The sequence below is a fragment of the Delphinus delphis genome, chromosome 20 (assembly GCF_949987515.2).
Source record: "Delphinus delphis chromosome 20, mDelDel1.2, whole genome shotgun sequence".
NCBI lineage: Eukaryota > Metazoa > Chordata > Mammalia > Artiodactyla > Delphinidae > Delphinus > Delphinus delphis.
The window spans coordinates 44371867-44386370 of NC_082702.1; positions in this window are offsets into that span (position 1 = coordinate 44371867).

Below are 14504 nucleotides of genomic sequence, written 5' to 3' on the forward strand. Positions count from 1 at the left end.
GAATGTACGTCAAGTTACTTTGGACAATGTCTGCAATTGTTGACTTCATTTGCAGTTATTAATATTGACTAATATACTTTGATCATTATGGGTGATGTTGACACCAAAGTAGTAATTTTAAGTGTTTTTGATGGTAGATATTGATCTAATCATGTGAACAACACTGATAATAACCTGTCATTATGAGTACTGGATCGATATTTTAACCCATACTTAATAAGGAACAAATAATTTCTACTTCGCTTTTGTATCAATATCTGGAGTTCTTTTCTGTGTTTTCTAGGTTCTATAAAGGAGGCAAAGGTTTTGAAAACTATCAAAGACATCACAATGGTATATTCCTAAGGGATTTAGAGGCTCTTCATCAACCAAAGGAAAAGCACCAGTGAGAGTCAGGATGTGATTCCAGGCAGGTGCCACTACTTATTTAAAATGTGTCAAGGTAAGATGCCTATATATGTTCAGATCTGTGCCAGCAACCATGAAGACACAGAGACTGGAAAGAAGAAACACAGCAGTTTAGTGAGTACTAAGTGTTGTCACATAGGCCATAGCATTTAATCCTGACAATAACCCTGTAAGGCAAGGCTTATTAGGCCCAATAAATGCCAGAAATATGGGTCAAATCCAGGTTCAAAGTTGATACTCTTTCCACAATACATACTTCTCCTCATAACAGGCATACCAATGAGTGCCTTCCTGGAGGGTGTTGTTGCTACATGACCTATTCTCTCAGACCTGACAGATTTTCATCTACATGCATGTTATTTCTCACCAGAATAAACATGATTTACAAAGAACTGAGCCTAAGTAATTTTGCTCAGTTACTCTGTATCAGGAGTCGGCAAACTGTTTCTGTAGACAGATGGCCAGTAGGTTAAGCTTGGGGACCAAACAGTCTCTATTGCAACCACACAATTCTGACAGCCATAGATAATATGTAAATGATTGGGTGGGCATGGCTATATTCCATAAAACGTCATTTACAAAAACTGACAGTAAGCCATATTTGGCACATAGGCTGTAGTTTGGCCAATTCTTGCTCTATACCAAAGGTAGTCATTTTTTACATCATTCAGTCTATATAGTTTCAGAGTGTCAGAGTGTTCTGTCTCCTATACTCAAAATCTCCTTAGTACTATATGCACCCGTGATTCCCCAGTGTCCCTCACCATAGAAGCCTTCATGTTTTATTACAATTCATCCTTGGAGAAGGGTGTGAAACAAGGACCCAAGCCTGTTGCCCATCACAGTGAAATTTGTGTCATCAGAAGAATATTTATAAAGGCTCTCAGAGAACTCAGAGTTGGTGCCCCACTGCCAGTATCAGAGCTGGCCCCGTGGTAGAAAATCTCATGCAGAGGGTGGGCTCTAATTTCAGAGGATAAGAACCTGGCCTCCCATGGATGTCTCCATTGGAACTATTGATTATGTAGTAGAACAAAATGAGATTGACAACACTTGAGCCACCAGCATCTAAATTCTGTGTAGGAAATTGTGTGCCAGTCAACTACACTGATATACCTTCCCATGCTAGCGTGTGTCTTTAACTTTTTTTTCAATTTTTTGACGGTACGCGGGCCTCTCACTGTTGTGGCCTCTCCCGTTGCGGAGCACAGGCTCTGGATGCGTAGGCTCAGCAACCATGGCTCACGGGCCTAGCCGCTCCGTGGCATGTGGGATCTTTCCGGACCAGGGCACGAACCCGTGTCCCCTGCATCGGCAGGCGGAGTCTCAACCACTGTGCCACCAGGGAAGCCCTAACATGTGTCTTTAAACACCCCACAACTCTACCAAATTATTCATGTTGACCTGATCTTTCCACTCTTCCTCCTTTTCTAGCACTGTTTTATTTTATATGTATGCCTAGTTGCTTTAGAGATATTCTGCTATGTTTCTGAGCTTGGCTTGATCAGGGGTAGTAGGCAGGCTGTGATTGGAATCTTAATAACCTGTCAAAACAGAGCATTTAAATACTGTTCATGTTATTTTCTTTCCTTCCCATGGAGCACAGATAGCCAGAAAGACAAATAGGAGAGGCCCCTTGGCATTTTTCCCTTGTTTGTGTGATCCTAAGGGTTTTGATGAACTGGACTTTGCAAGGTGCATTGAGACTGTTCAAGCCAGTTTCAGCTGGATGTGACTTGCTTAATGATTTGGCAAGGATCTGAGGCACTGGAAATCAAAACAAAACAAAAAAGAAAAAAAAAAACTCAGATCAGATCAGCATACATCATAACAATAGAATCATTCAACATCTTACCTGGTTACTTATTATAGGTTGTGCAGTGATAGAAATGGAAATAATTTACTCTGGCCACTTTGTGTTACTGTTAAATCATTTATGTGCTAGGAAAGGGTTTGCAAACTGTCAAGACTCAAAGATTCCCTAACTGCATTCTCCCGAGGAGTTCTCCAACACCATCCCTGGTTCTGATTCATATTTTAAACATTTTCTTAGAATGTGAGCTTTATCATCCGTGTTAAAGTTCAGCAAGGCCTACTTTTCCAGATAGATCACCATCAAGAGATACGGTAATATAAAATAAAGCTACTTCTGACGTTTTGATGGTGAATGATATATGATATAACGTGATATATTATGCTCCTTGTAATAATTTTTGAAATAGCTAATTCTTTGGGGGCCATGTAATATATAATTCCAGAGATTTTAGTGATATCAGGTATCTTTCAAGTATCATTTTAATTGAGCTCTGGGGCTTTTTGTCCCCATCAACTGTGAATCAGACAGGAGTCCATTAAACCCTGTTGAGTGACAAATCATAGGCCAAGGAAAAATTGGTTCAGAAGTCATGCCTGAAGACAAATAAGATTCAGTCCCTGCCTTCAAGGAGCATGTGGTTAAATAGAGAGAGAGAGAAAGTATACAGAAAACTACAAAGTAAAAATGTTATGAATTTAGTAAGAGGCAAAATGTCATAGGAGTTAGAGAGAATGAGTAGTAACAATTATTATTATAGCAGCTACATTTAGTGAGCCGCATTTATTTACTTACTATGTGCTAAGCACTCTTTTTTAAACTTACATATTTTTTTTTAACTTTGAGATATAATCCATTGTAGAGGTCCAGAGAAGTTAAGCAACTTGGGCAAGGTTTATAGCTATTACGTGGTAGTCCTGGGTTCACTAAGCAAGACAGTGAAATGATGAAAGTGCATTCCAATACTGGAAAGATTGTATCAGGAGAGATTTAGAGAGGGAGTCTAGTTAATGGAATATTGAAACAATCCATGAGAAATTAAAAAGACAAGACCAGAGTAGTGGCAATGGGGACACCAAGGGGTAGAGGATAAAAGAGGGTGGGATTTCTATGAGATTTTTGGAAGAAAGGATCACAGATGGGATTTGGTAACTAGTTTCACAATACGGAATACAGGAAAAGTGAGTCAAAGATGACTAAAGTGAGGGCTTCCCTGGTGGCGCAGTGGTTGAGACTCCGCCTGCCGATGCAGGGGATACGCGTTCGTGCCCCGGTGTGGAAAGATCCCACATGCTGTGGAGCGGCTGGGCCCGTGAGCCATGGCCGCTGGGCCTGCACGTCCGGAGCCTGTGCTCCGCAATGGGAGAGCCCACAACAGTGAGAGGCCCGCGTACCACAAAAAAAAAAAAGATTACTAAAGTGTTTTGAGCTCCAATGATTAGAAGTAGGGAGGGGAGATTTTAGGGGATTAGCCAGATCACATTGTGCTCATTTCTCTTTTCCCAGCCCTCTTTGCATTGTATCTGTAACTATTCATTTCTGGGTCTCTCTCCTCCATTAATTTTGAGCTCCTTATGCTTCATGATTTATATAGGCCCAGCACTCAGAACAGTGCTCCAGGCATAGTTAAGTCTTCCATAAACATTCCTTTGGAATAAACTTTAAACATAGTATTTAGAAGTCCGCATTGAATAGACAAATATGAGTGTTTAGTAGGCAGTTGGAAATAAAGAAAGGACATTTTAAATGGTATCAGAGCTGTAGAAGTAGATTTTGACTATCAGAAAGAGACAATATTTGAAATCCTGAAAACGGGTTAATACTTTGGATGAGAATATGAAAGAGACAGCAAACCGAGTAGAGCTGAGGATTAAAGAAAACAATAAGAGGCAAGAGGAAGACAGGAATCGAAACAGGATTCAGAAAGAGATTTTATTTAAAGGAATGGCTAATCATTAATGTCAAATGCTAAAACTTCTGATGGTCTGTAAGAATCCAGAGGAAATTTCTGTTTTCTTATTACCCATTTTATACTTTCTGTAATGGAATATTATATTTGAAGAGGTAGTACAGATGTTATATTAATTAGAAGGCTTATTAGAAGGCTTATTGCTCCCTTTTAATAGGTGTGTGTATACTCTTCAGGGGAAAGGAAAACATTTGCATAGATAATCAGTCAGATGAAAAATAATTAATACATTACATGAGCTCATCATAAGCTATCCCATTTCAAACACCCTCATTTAATCACCGGATGTGAAATAACCATTAACTTAAACTTACTTGAAGTTTACCATTGTGACTTTCGTACTGCCTACTATATTACAATGCCATGTATTCTCCATTAAAGATCTCTGTTTCTGATCTCTCAGCGTTTCCTATACATTTTCCCTTTTAGACAAAAGGATTATATGTTTTGGATGAGTTCTGAAGTCATTTGTTTGGAAGAAATTCAGCAGAGTGACTATTTAAGTCTTATATTTGCATTTGAAATACTTAAAATGTACTCATCATCCAGCCCTCCTTAATGTACTGAATTATGAAAACTGACTCCAAACGTCCTGCATTGAAAATACAGTTGTTTTGTTGCTGTTCTTTTCAAACAATCACAAAATACCTCATCTTCTTAGTCAGCTGTGAACTCAGACCATTAATGAAAAAGAATAAGTAAAGTTATTAGCATTATAAGTATATTATTCTTATAATATATCATAAGAATAAACAGTAGAGGACTTTATTAGGTAAGATATGACATATCCACTCAGCTATGTCTTGTCAGATAATTGATACATTATAAGAAATTATCTCTATCCATGCATCCTGGAGTATACATTTCTCCTCAGACTCAGAATAGAAACCCTAGAATGATTATCTTTTACAAATCTATTCTGCATTATAACTAAAATAACATATTAATAGCTATAGATGGAAATTTTAACAACTCAATAGGTGGAGCAAAATCTAGGTTACATACTTCAAAGAAATAATTAGTGATATGGAGGACAGTGGTGAGATATTCACAGAAAAACAAGGAAATAACATATAGGTAAAAACAGTTAAGATATAGAGGATATATTGAGAGGCTCCAAGCCACATCTAAAAATAGATCCACAGGAAATGAATAAGAGGAAAGAAGGAAAAAACTATATTTGAAGAGGTAATAACTTGTAAATTTCCAGAATTCAAAAATCAGTGGCCTTCACATTTAAATGTACCTTGAGGGACTTCCCTGGTGGTGCAGTGGTTAAGAATCTGCCTGCCAAAGCAGGGGACACAGGTTCAATCCCTGGTCTGGGAAGATCCATATGCCACAGAGCAGCTAAGCCCTTGCCACAACTACTGAGCCTGCGCTCTAGAGCCTGTGAGCCACAACTACTGAGCCCGCGCGCCACAACTACTGAAGCCCACACACTCTAGGGCCCACGTGCTGCAACTATTGAAGCCCACGCACCTAGAGCCCGTGCTCTGCAACAAGAGAAGCCACCGCAATGAGAAGCCAGTGCACTGCAATGACGAGTAGCCCCTGCTCACCGCAACTAGAGAAAGCCCGCATGCAGCAACAAAGACTCGACACAGCCAAAAATAAATGTAAAAATTTTTTTTAAAATGTACCTTGAATAGAGAGCAGGATAAATAAGTGTAAAATCACATCAAGTCACATTATAATGGATCTGTAGAGCATAAAGGATAAAGAAGAATCTTAAAAGCTACCACAGAGAAAAGGTAGATTACCTTAAAAAGGAAAATCAGTTTAGACTTCCAGAAATCTTCTCAACAGAAACAATAAATGCTAGAATATAATGGTGCTGGGGAGAAATAATGTTCGATTTAGAATTTTATACTCATCTGTCTCAACATTCAAAAAGGAGAGCAAAAGTACAGACATTCACTACACAACCATAAAAAGATACAAGTATATAAAAAACAAAGTTAACCCAGAGGGAAACATGGGATATACGAAAGTACAGCAAGCATAAAAATTGATAAATGTTATTAATGGCCAATCATAGAAAGACTTAGTAATTTTTTAGTTTCAAAAAGCTTCATCCAAAATTATAGACAATAATAACAAGATGGTGGATGGTTATTGTTTAATAGGTAATTAAAGTACAAAAAGATCTATGTCCAGGACTTCCCTGGTGGTGCAGTGGTTGAGAGTCCGCCTGCCAATGCAGGGGACACGGGTTCGTGCCCCGGTCTGGGAAGATCCCACATGCTGCGGAGCGGCTAGGCCCATGAGCCATGGCCGCTGAGCCTGCGCGTCCGGAGCCTGTGCTCCGCAACGGGAGAGGCCACAACAGCGAGAGGCCCGCGTACTGCAAAAAAAAAAAAAAAAAAGATCTATGTCCTATACAAGAGGAAGAGAAGCACATCTAAGAACTTGATATTTTAGACCTTAAGAAACTTTGTTTATAAATTAATATTATAGTTTTCAAACCTAAAATGGAAAAAGGAGAATGAGGAAAAATTTATCAATATTGTACACAGAAAAAAAGGAGAGAAAAGCAAGGCAAATAGAAAACACAAAATACTGCTCAGAAATGAGGTCAGATAGATCAGTAATCACAATAAATATGTAACAGGTTTATTGAACATGCTGGACTCAATAAAATGAAATCAAGAAATAGTCTTGTTTTCCTTTCACTAATTCATTTCAGACTTCTATCTGATCTGCTTTCTCCTAGATAGATCTCATAGCTTTTTGTCACTTTCAGATATTAATAGATATGCTTCATTTTCAGTAGTAAAAAAGCCTAGTCTACTCTAAATAGAAACTTCAGTCTCTCATTCAACTTAAAGCTTCTGTCCCTCTGCTATCCCTTCTGCAGCTCAGACCTAACCAAGACATAGGAACTTGCAGTGGGGGAGTAGTCTCATATTTTGTTCTTTTATGATTCCCCTCTGCTCTTGTTCCCCTTCCTTTAATCTGGGCTACCTTAGCCCCTCCAAGGCTGAAGTGGAAAGATATGGGGAAAGGTAACAGAGAATTCTATTATAGGTGTCATATGCCTGAGCATAAGAGATGTCGGAAGGCTGGCTGGTTGGCTGTCATAGAGTGCAAAACAGAAAACAATTAACAAAATGGCAATGGAAAGTATTTTATCTATCAATAATTCCTTTAAATGTAAATGGATTAAACTCCCCACTCAAAAGGTATAAAGTGGCTGAAAGGATTAAAAAACAAGATCCAGTGATATGCTATCTACAAGAGACTCACTTTAGATATAAAGACACACATAACCTGAAAGGGAAGGGATAAAAAGAGATGATTAAAAGCAAAACTACAAAGGAAATTTTAAAATATTTAAATATGAATGCAAATTAAAGTACCATATGTTAAAATTCATGTACTATAGGGACTTCTCTGGTGATTCAGTGGCTAAGACTCCTGGCTCCCAAGGCAGTGGGCCTGGGTTGAATCCCTGGTCAGAGAACTAGATCCCACATGCTGCAACTAAGAGTTCACATGCCACAACTAAAGATCCTGCATGCCGCAACTAAAGATCCTGCATGCTGCAACAAAGATCCAGCATGCCGCCCAGCACAGCCAAATAAATAAAATAAATAAATAAATATATTTTAAAAATTCATGTACTATAACTAAATGGTAGTCAGATGGAAATGTATGGCTTTAGATGGATTTGTGAATAACAAGACAGATTGAAACTAAATGACTTAAGTGTTCCACTCATGAAGCTAGAATAGAATAAACTGAAAGAAAGTAGAAGGAAATAATATAATACAGATAAAAGCAGAAATTAATAACATTAAAAACAGAGAAATAATAAGAGGATCAACAAACTAAAAAATAGTCTTAAAAATACTAAAACAGAAAAACTTATAGCAAGAATAATCAAGAAACCAATATAAAAAACATAGATTAATAAAAGGATAAAAATAGAACAAACATATGGATATATAGAGAATTTTAAAAGCACTTATGAATAACTTTATGCCAGTAAATTTGGAAACATTTTGAAATGGACTTTTTTTAGAAAATACAAATTATAAAAAATGATTCAAGAAGCAATTAAAGTTTGCATAAACCAATAATCATTAAAGAAATTGAATTGGTAATCAAGGACTCCCCTATAAAAGACTTCAAGCCCTGACAGTTTTACCAAATATTTAAGGACAGTTAGTTCCTATTTCATACAAACTTATCCAGAAAATAGTCAAAATTTAAGGTATACTAAATTCATCTTATGAAGCTAGAATAATTTCGGTACATAAATGAAAAAGACTGTGTAAGAAAAGAAACTGTTAGTCCAATTGCATTAATGAATATGAATCCAAATCCTAAATAAAACAAAAACAAATCAAATTCAGACAGGCAAAGTAAAGTTTATACCAGGAATACAAGGATTGTATAATATTTGAAAATACAGTGGTGGTGTTTATCATGTAAACCAAATAAAGGATAAAAGCCATACAGTCATCAAAATACATGCAGGAGAAATGTCTATTTAGGTCTTCTGCCCATTTTAGGATTGGGTTGTTTGTTTTTTTGATATTGAGCTGCATGAGCTGCTTGTAAATTTTGGAGATTAATCCTTTGTCAGTTGCTTCATCTGCAAATATTTTCTCCCATTCTGAGGGTTGTTTTTTCATCTTGTTTATGGTTTCCTTTGCTATGCAAAAGCTTTTAAGTTTCATTAGGTCCCATTTGTTTATTTTTGTTTTTATTTCCATTTCTCTAGGAGGTGGGTCCAAAAGGATCTTGCTGTGATTTATGTCATAGAGTGTTCTGCCTATGTTTTCCTCAAAGAGTTTGATAGTGTCTGGCCTTACATTTAGGTCTTTAATCCATTTTGAGTTTATTTTTGTGTATGGTGTTAGGGAGTGTTCTAATTTCATTCTTTTACATGTAGCTGTCCAGTTTTCCCAGCACCACTTATTGAAGAGGCTGTCTTTTCTCCATTGTATATTCTTGCCTCCTTTATCAAAGATAAGGTGACCATATGTGCGTGGGTTTATCTTTGGGCTTTCTATCCTGTTCCATTGATCTATACTTCTGTTTTTGTGCCAGTACCATACAGTCTTGATTACTGTAGCCTTGTAGTATAGTCTGAAGTCTGGGAGCCTGATTCCTCCAGCTCCTTTTTTCTTTCTCAAAGATGCTCAACATCACTAATCATTAGAGAAATGCAAATCAAAACTACAATGAGGTATCACCTCACACCAGTCATAATGGCCATGATCAGAAAATCTACAAACAATAAATGCTGGAGAGGGTGTGGAGAAAAGGGAACCCTCCTGCACTGTTGGTGGGAATGTAAATTGATACAGCCACTATGGAGAACAGTATGGAGGGTCCTTAAAAAACTAAAAATAGAACTACCATACCACCCAGCAATCCCACTACTGGGCATATACCTTGAGAAAACCATAATTCAAAAAGAGTCATGGGGCTTCCCTGGTGGCGCAGTCGTTGAGAATCTGCCTGCCAATGCAGGGGACACGGGTTTGAGCCCTGATCTGGGAAGATCCCACATGCCACAGAGCAACTAGGCCCGTGAGCCACAACTACTGAGCCTGCACGTCTGGAGCTTGTGCTGCACAACAAGAGAGGCCACGACAGTGAGAGGCCCGCACACCATGATGAAGAGTGGCCCCCGCTAGCTGCAACTAAAGAAAGCCCTCGCACAGAAATGAAGACCCAACACAGCCAAAAATAATTAATTAATTAATTAATTAACAATTTTTTAAAAAGTCATGTACCACAATGTTCATCGCAGCTCTATTTACAATAGCCAGGACATGGAAGCAACCTAAGTGTCCATTGACAGATGACTGGATAAAGAAGATGTGGCATATATACAATGGAATATTACTCAGCCATAAAAGGAAACGAAATTGAGTTATTTGTAGTGAGGTGGATGGACCTGGAGTCTGTCATACAGAGTGAAGTAAGTCAGAAAGAGAAAAACAAATACCATATGCTAACACATATATATGGAATCTAAAAAAAAAAAAAAAAAAAAAGGCTCTGAGGAACCTAGGGGCAGGACAGGAATAAAGACGCAGACATAGAGAATGGACTTGAGGACACTGGGAGGAGGAAGGGTAAACTGGGAGTGAAGTGAAAGACCGGCATGGACATATATACACTACCAAATGTAAAATAGATAGCTAGAGGGAAGCAGCCTCATAGCACAGGACCATCAGCTCAGTGCTTTGTGACCACCTAGAGGGGTGGGATAGAGAGGGTGGGAGGCAGACGCAAGAGGGAGGAGATATGGGGATATATGTATATGTATAGCTGATTCATTTTGTTATAAAGCAGAAACTAACACACCATTGTAAAGCAATTATACTCCAATAAAGATGTTTAAATAAATAAATTAATAAATGCAGGAAAAACATTAAACAAAAATAAAACCCATTCAATTTTTTAAAAATTAGAAGAGGAGGGGCTTCCCTGGTGGCGCAGTGGTTGAGAGTCCGCCTGCCGATGTAGGGGACACGGGTTCGTGCCCCGGTCCGGGAAGATCCCACGTGCCGCGGAGCGGCTGGGCCCGTGAGCCATGGCCGCTGAGCCTGCGCGTCCGGAGCCTGTGCCCCGCAACGGGAGAGGCCACAACAGTGAGAGGCCCGCGTACAGGGAAAAAAAAAAAAAAAAATTAGAAGAGGATTTCCAGGAACGTCCTGAACCTGATAGATTATCTGTCAAAACTGGCAATCACCATGTAAAACAGATCTCCTACCCAAAAAATTATCTCAATACATGAAGAAAAAGTATTTAATGAAATTCACCTCATTCATGATTTTTTTAAAAAAGCTCAACAAGTTAGGAATAAAAGGGAATTTCTTCAAACTAATAAAGGGCTCAACTAAAAGTTACAGCTAACCCTATTCTTAATGCTGAAAAACAATGCTGTCCTCTTAAGATCTGTAGCAGGATAAGATTTTCCTTCAACATTGTACAGGAGGTACTAGTCAGTGCAAGAGGTAAGAATAATAGAGTACATGCATACAGATTAGAGAGGAAGGACTAAATTTGCCTTTATTCACAGATGGCATAATAATCTTTATAGAAAATTCCAAAGAATCTTCAAAAAAGCTCCCAAAACTAATAATTAAGTTTAGTAAGTTCTCATGATACAAGGTCAATATATAAAAATCAAATGCATTTCTATATACAGCAGTCAACAATTGGAAAATGAAATATAAAAACAGTAGTATCAGAAATTATGAAATATTCAGGGCTAAGTCTAAGAAAATATGTGTAAGATGTATATGCTGAAAATTACAGAGCACTGCTGAGAGAAATTAAAGAAAATATAACTACATGGAGAAATATATCATGATCATAGGCTGGAAGACTTCATATGATAAAATGTCAGTTCTCAAATTGGTCCATAGATTGAACGCAATCTTAATCTCAGCAACTTTTTTTTCCCCTAGAAATCGATAGGCTGTTTCTAATATTTATGTAGAAAACCAGAAGATCAGGAATAGACAAAATACTTTTGAAAAAAGGAACACAATTGGAAGACTCTTACTACCTGATTTCAAGACTTAATATACAGGTGCAGTAATTAAGACAATACTGTATTGGAAAGATGTATAGATCAATGGAACATAATAGAGATTCCAAAAATAGATCTACACATATGACCTCAATTTGATTTTCAACAAAGGTGCTGAAGCCATTCACTGGAGCAAAGATAATCTTTTCAACAAATAGTGCTAGAAAAATTAGACATCCACATGCAAAAAACCCTCCTCAGTCCTTACTTCATACCATATACAAAAACTCAGATTAAAAAAAGATTTCTAGATAGAGCACCAAAAGCATGAACCACAAAGGAAAAAAGTGATACATTGAACTTCATCAAAATTTTTAAAATTCTACTCTTTGAAAGACACTTTTGAAAAATGAAGACAAGCCACAGGCCGGTAGAAAATGTTTGAAGAACTTATATCTGATAAAGGACTTGTAACCAGAACATGTAAAGAACTTTCAAAACTCAATAATTTAAAAATAAGATTAAAATGGGCATGATTTGGACAGCCACTTTACCAAAGAAGATATACAGGTGGTTAATAAGCACAGGAAAAGATATTCGACGTCTTTAGTCATTAGAGAAATGCAAATTAAAACCACAGTGAGATGCCACCATACTCCTATTAAAATATCTAAAATTAAAAATTGATTATATCTAGTGTTGGCAAGGATTTGTAATAACTGGAACTCTCATAAACTACTGGTTTGGAATATCTACTGCAATAGTCACTTTGGAAGACAATCTGGCAGTTTCTTAAAAAAATCAAACATATATCTACCCTATGACCCAACCATTTTAGTCCTAGGTATTTATTCAAGAGAATGAAATAAAAGCATATATCAATATAAAGACTTTTACATGAATGTTAATGGTGGCTTTATTCATAATAGCCTAAACCTGGAAACAACTCAAAAGTCTATCAACAGGTGAATGGATAAACAGATTGTGGTATGTCTGTACAATAGAATACTACTCAAAAATAAAAAGGAATGCGTTATTGAAATGCAACAACATGCATGAATCTCAAAATAATTATGTTGAGTGAAAAAAATCCAGACACTAAAGAGTACATATAGTATAATTACATTTATACAAAATTCTAGAAACCACAAACTAGTCTATAGTGATAGAAAGCAGAGCCATTGTTGCCAGGGGCTGGAAGTAGGGAGAATGAATATACTACAAAAGGTCATGAGAGGGACTTCCTGGTGGCACAGTGGTTAAGAATCCACCTGCCAGTGCAAGGGACACGGGTTCAGTTGTGGTCCGGGAAGATCCCACATGCCGCGGAGCAACTAAGCCCGTGCACCACAACTACTGAGCCTGCGCTCTAGAGCCCATGCCCCACAACTACTGAGCCTGTGTGCCACAACTACTGAAGCCCACGCGCCTAGAGCCCGTGCTCCGCAGCAAGAGACGCCACCACAATGAGAAGCCTGCACATTGCAATGAAGAGTAGCCCCTGCTCGCCGCAACTAGAAAAAGCCCGCGGGCAGCAACGAAGACCCAGTGCAGCAAAAAAAATAAATTAATTAAATAAATAATTTTTTTAAAAAAGAAAAAGGTCATGAGAGAATTTTTTGGATGATGGAAATGTTCTGTATTTGATTTTGGTGGTGTTTATACCATTGTATACACTTACCAAAAGTGTATGCTTAAATAGTGAAGTTTACTGTATATAAATTACATCTCAGTAAATCTGATTTAGGAAAAAAAAACTATTGCAGATATACTGAATGGTTAAGTTTTAGAAGCAATCATATTAAAATTAATCTTTAAAAAGATATCCACTATCACTCTTAATATTCACCATTTACTAACTGATATTAGGACTTACTATAAAGGAATAAGATCACCAATGGGGGAGAGAGAAAGAGAAAGGGAGACAGAGGGAGAGAAGACATGGAACAAGAGACTAAAAGTACTTCATTTGAAAATGATATAATTATTTAAAAGATCCTATAAAATTTACAGACAAAAATACTGAAACTAAAAAAAAAATTCAGCAAGTTTGCTGAATACATATACACACAAAAATTAAAAACATTCCCTTTCTTCAGTATTAACTAACTTAAGAAACTGAAAATTAAAGTACTACTTTATCAAATAGAATCAAAAAGAAGCTCAAATTATAAGGTGTTTATGAATAATTCTAGCAAGAAATCTCAAAACCTTTATGTATAAAAATGGCAAAGCATTATTGAAGGACATGAGAAGATTTGGATACATAGAGGAATATATCATGTTTATGGATGGGAAGTCCCACTATTATAAAGGTTAAATTGTTCTCCATATTAATGTACCCATTTGATGCAATTCCAAGCCAATTACAAAAAGACCTTTTCATGAAAATTGTCAAGCTGAACTTAAAATCTATATAGAAGAATGCAGAGTCAAGAACAGATAACACTGTTCTGATGAACAAAGTTGTGAGAGTCTTGTCCTAACAGGTATCAGAAGTTATTATAAAGCCATATTAATCAACCCAATGTGGTATTTGCACAGGATCATGGGAACATAATAGAAAGTCCTAAAACAGATTTATCCATACATAGAGACTTGCTATACAGGGAAGGGAAAATCATGGACATTTACATTAATGGTGCTGGAGCAATTAGTAACTCATATGGAAAATAAAATTTGATCTCCACCTCAAATGACAACAACAACAACAAAAATACAGAAAGGGAGCTCCCCTGGTGGCACAGTGGTTAAGAATCCGCCTGCCAATGCAGGGGACATGGGTTCGAGCCCTGGTCCAGGGAGATCCC